At 41.9% G+C, this 5,587-nt stretch overlaps 1 pseudogene; it reads left to right on the forward strand.

The window, feature by feature from the left end:
* Positions 1–385: 385 nt before the first annotated feature.
* Positions 386–712, forward strand: LOC148301372 (uncharacterized; annotated as a pseudogene).
* The last annotated feature ends 4,875 nt before the right edge of the window (positions 713–5,587 follow it).

Raw genomic sequence — 5,587 nt, forward strand, 5'->3', positions numbered from 1 at the left:
CCCAACCCCAACCCCAACCCCAACCCCAACCCCAACCCCAACCCCAACCCCAACCCCTTGAGTCTTCATTTAATATAGGCCTGATAATCCCAACCCCAACCCCAACCCCAACCCCAACCCCAACCCCAACCCCAACCCCAACCCCAACCCCAACCCCAAAGACATGAATATTTAAATTAGTTTAATCCATATATTTCGATATAATTTCAGATCACAATTTACCATGAGTTAATAAGAAGCCAAAAAGTAGGTGCATGAGCATGGGGAGAACTGCAATCACGATCACCACGATCACGACGACGACCACAGTTCAGGCGACGACCACGACCACGATGGCAAGAAAGGCACCAAAGGATAGAAGAAATTCAAAAAGGCCATGAGCAAAATGGGATTGAAGCCTGTGACTGGAATCAACAGAGTCACCATTAAAAAGGGCAAAAACTTCGTGATTAGCATCGATGATCCAGATGTGTGGAAATCTCCAGGCAGCGAAAACGCCTACATCGTTTTCGGTAAACCCAACCTCGATGGCCTCCAAGCCGGCCAAAACGAAATGGATCAGTACACTAGTCCAATCAGCCCCGAAGGACTCCAAGAAGCGAAAGTTGAATCGACAGAATCCAAAGCTGTCGGACCCAAAGCCGAAGAGGCAACTGCCGAAGATCTTTCAGAAGAAGGATTGAGTCCCGATAATATTAAGATGGTGATGTAATACAGTAAATGCTCAAAGGCTGAAGCAATCAGAGCCCTGAGAGAAACCAATGATGATTCAGTGAATGCTATCATGAAACTAGCAAAATGATCATTTATCACCGTTGGCAACTTATTTCATATATCCAAGGAAGGCTATGTAATTTGGATACAATTCGCTTGTGAATGCAAGCTTTTACAATGAACTCTCTGTCGCGATTTCGCAATAAATATATATATGCATGTCCATTTACATAGACGCATTATGGTTTCTGTTTTATTGCACATACAACATTGAATTATGCTTCTATAATAATTGTTCTCTATGAATTTTTTGGAATATTTCCCAGCTTCCCATTTTACGAGTATCGCAGATTTCTAGTTCCTGGAAAAGGGAAGACCAATCGGGACGGGTTCATTCGGAGTTGTCCACAAAGCCATCCACAAGCTCACCAATAAAATATATGCCATCAAAATAGTAACCAATCCTTTGAATTAGATCAGAGTTGCAGCCGATGCTAGTTAATCCGAGATGTCGCTGCTGAATCGAGAAATAATAATTCATCTGCAGATGGACCACCCTCATATCATCAAGCTTTGGGGAGCCTTAGTATAAAAGTAAAGAATTTACATGGTCATGGACTTCGCTGTGAACCAGAGCTTATTTGCTTATCTGTCGAAGAAAGGTACTTTCTTTTCAGAAGAGGAGTCTTTCAAATTGTTCTACCAGATACTTGATGCCATTGAGTATATGCACAAAATGAATGTCTTTCATCGGGATATAAAGGTAAATATCTCTGATTACTTCAGCCCTAGAACATACTACTAGACCACGAAATGAATGCCAAGCTGTGCGACTTCGGATGGGTCGCAGATGACATTTTGCGAAAGAGGGCAACTTTCTGTGGGACCTACGAGTACATGGCACCTGAAATGGTCGCATAGATCCCCTACGACTACAAGAGCGATATCTGGGCTCTTGGAGTGCTGCTCTACGAGTTGAACCACAAGCGAGCTCCCTTTCTCGCTGACACTATTTAGAAAATCAAGTAGAAATTCTCGAAGGGAGTCTACAGGCTCAAGCAATAGTTAAGTAAGCCTCTTCAAATATTGCTTGTCTCTCTGCTTCAGTTCGACCCTGCCAAGAGGTTGGAAATCAAGGAGATAAAAAGTTCCGAGTGGGTCAAATTGAATCAAACCTACTATGAAAAATTAGCTATTTCCCAACTAAAGAAGACATTATATCCGAGATAGCGTACATTCAAAGATAAACTGCTTTTCAAACCTCTTTCAACCAAATCAAACCCGAAAGCAGCCTTGCAGAGCTACATTCACAAGCCTTAAAGTATCCAGAGATAAAGGACACGTAAAAAAGTAATCAAAAACAAAAGTAAGAGCAAGAGCAATAGTAATAGGCTCGCGACCAGTGGCCATCTTCAGTCTCAATAATCGAAGGATCGGTTTCAAATTTATCAGCCCCTAAAGGCTGCAGATTTATATTAAGCTAATCGAAGTTTAAAAGTTGCTGAGCCAGCTCAACCAAATAATGAGGCATCCTAGAACTATTATTCGAACTTGGGGAGCCACTCCAATAGTAGACTTGTGGCTGTGAACTCAAAGGTTAAAATGATGATGAGGCCCACGAACTATTATACCCCTCTTTCGAAGTTCGGTAAAAAAAAACAAATCAAACAGCACCAGGAGCCACACAGGATCGTCGAATGAGCTATTAATACATAAATTTCGCATAGGACTTTCCCCTGCTGTCAAGGACAAGGACAAAAATAAGCAGCCAATCATAAAAAAGAGTTCTAACACTGATATCTGAGCAATTCATATGTATAATATACATAACGCCATAAATTCAATAGTTTACTCATCGATGTCAGACATTTTTGATCATTTCATAATATTACAATAAAATTTTGCTAGCTCTATTCTTGTTCATCTGCTTTCCCGTTGCGATGATCGCTGCTGAAATATGCAGAACAAATGAACAAATGAACAAATATTCCGCAATGCTGGAACAATTTGATGTCCCAACCCCAACCCCAACCCCAACCCCAACCCCAACCCCAACCCCAACCCCAACCCCAACCCCTTATAGTCTAGTGTTGAGAGATAATTAGATCATTTATAAAAAAGTAAAATAAACCTCTCAGTAATATTAAAATTGAATGGACCTGTCTAAATTTATATATTTATTTATATATTTAATTTTAGCCTCCAATTTAGCGACTGAGTCTAAACCAGCGGTCAGTTATTCGGAGAGTCTCGTTTTTTTTATCAAATTTTCAATTATTACTAATTGAGCATGCGTTATTTCGGCCTCTTCGTCCGTCCGAAAGTTGATAGTGAGTTACTAAAGCAGATAATATTGAAATTGACTCAGAATACACATATCATATAAAATCCTTGAATGTAATGTCGTTCTTGAGAAGATCTTTCACATTCAAGTCGTCGAAATATTTCACGATGGAAACTTATTCGTTCAATCCCTTCCTCCTTCGCGTCTTTATTAGAAACTCTCTTGCTAGCTCGTGATGCTGCATTATTTATAATGGCTTGACCACTATATTCTTATCCAAGGGGTCTCCAGGCAGAATCTGCCAATGGTCGAACACTGATAGGCAAAATGCTTGTCCGACTGTGTACATCCTTAAGTCCGTTTCGAATCCTATTGCTTCGATGCAAGGTATTACTGCCTTGATGATGTGCTGGGCTGTCCCTGGCTTGGGTATTTACGATCGAACAGTTCCTCGACGCTTTGCTAGAACTGCGAAGGCTGCTTCAATACTCTCAGAAGATGAGCATTGAATTTCGGTAAGAAATACCGGCTACATCAGTCTAGGGTTTGCGGTTAAAAACGAAGAATAGAAAGCTCTTCTAGCTGTTGGTATGAGCTGCCCAGGAGGGCAATCAAAGGTATTCTGAGATAGCTAAGCATCGATTATTCTGAACTTGACATTTCTCATTGGCTAATCACAAAGAGGACCTTCTCGGGCGCTCCATTTGAAGCCCTGGATGATGCTGGGCTTCACTCTTTATAGTAAATCCTGATTGGTTTGGCTGACCAGAGAGTCATTGATGATAACGTTGGAGCCAGTTTCCTCAGGGCCAAAGGACCAAATATTATTGGATGCAAGCTAATCCCATTCGAATTTGGTTTCGAGGTAGTTGCTGAGCTATTGGTTATTATTGACATCTATCAGCTATTTTTAGATCTGGTCTGAAATTCCCTTTTAAAGTGGGCCAGCCAAGGCTTTGATCCTATTCTTTTTATTGGGGGTGTCAGCATAGCAGGGAATGCCCGATGTCTCGATCACCGTTTCGCTCAAAATTATACATGGATCCGATATTCTCACTTCAATGTCGCTGTATAAGCTCCGAATGTCATGCAGAACTGACTATAAATACAGTTATCCAGTCCCGATGATTACGTGCTCTCCAGACTATTCGACTTTTGTTTTCAAGAGTAGGTAGGATTTGTTGACTCTTCGTATGGCTTCAATCATTTTCGGGAGCTCACTCGGAATTAAAGGCTCGATCGACACTTTCATGATTGACTCTGTCCAAAATTTAAGTGGGAGAATCGCGCTGGTTTGACGGTAATCCTGATCGAAATGGACAATGGTCGAAGTTTTGGAGATGGCGCTGTCGATTCCTTCGATTAAGACGAGATTGCCAGCAGTTACTGAGCTGACTTCGAGGCGATACCTGCCTTGGAGGAGATAGATTTTGGAGGCATTTTTGACAAACATGTCTTCATCGTCTCCGAGCTCGTACTTTTAGCCGAAGATTCGCAATTTATCATCTTTCTTGAGAGTTCCAGAAAGAACGCGCCCCAAGACATCGAATGTCTTATAATCATTCTTGTGATACATTTTCACAGTATGAATTAATAAAGGGCCTTCACTGGAACTCTTCATGACACTCTCTGAAAATTAACGAGATTCTTACCTACCTTTGTAGTATTTGCTCATTATGAATTTCACGCGCTCGCTCGGCCTCCGTACGTGCCTCACCACACTCGACACCAGGCAAGCATTCGACTTGAAGTACCGGTAGAAGATCAGCTTGATCATCGACTTTATGTTGAGGCGGTATTCTTATTTTGTCAAGGAGACTCCCAAGTTGTTTAGGAGAAAGGGCTAAAGATCCTCTCTGTCCTTGCCAACGGTATGGGAAAATATCTTGTAAATCGGCTCCAATACGAATTAGACGAAGGCTCTCTTCTTTGCTGAGCCTTGAGGCTTTTTATAAAACTTTCTAGTTTCTCTGTTGAAGAAGTAGTCTCCCCAAAGGACTCGGGCCAAGGTGCCGGCTTCTACCTCAGGGAAACTTAGCTTGTAGTTCGCTGCAATGGAGTCCAAACTGAGCATGAAGCTATACTCGGCTGAAGAGAAAAGGACATTATTAAGGAGTGGAGATATTTTGTATCTGTTTTAGATGCCAAGCTGTGCGGAAATTTTTACGAAAAGTCCATTCACTTCCTACAGAGTGTGCCTCAGCTTTAAATACGCATCCTCAGGCGGGATTTTCATTTAGACAATCAGCCGGTCGATTTTATTGATGACTACGATCACATCTAAGTCCTATCGAATGATATGCCTTATTATCTTCTCATCCATGAGCATCACCCCTTCTATGGCATCGATCACTAGAATCGCGCCGTCGCTGATCCTGAGGGCTGCGACGAGTTATCCAATAAAATTAGGATGCCCGGGAGTGTCTATCACATTAAACACGTAATGTTTGTCCTTAAAGTCGGGGAGGAGGAGGGTAATGGACTTTGCCTTGATGGTCATTTCTCGAGACTGCTCATCAGCCCTTGTGTCCATCCAGCGATAGTTCTTGTCTAGGTTCCACTTTCGGATATGGGTTTGTTGTATGAGCA

Source organism: Brachycentrus maculatus, unplaced genomic scaffold (assembly GCF_059751285.1).
Source record: "Brachycentrus maculatus isolate JH-2025_06_01 unplaced genomic scaffold, ASM5975128v1 h1tg000568l, whole genome shotgun sequence".
In the NCBI taxonomy this organism is placed as follows: domain Eukaryota; kingdom Metazoa; phylum Arthropoda; class Insecta; order Trichoptera; family Brachycentridae; genus Brachycentrus; species Brachycentrus maculatus.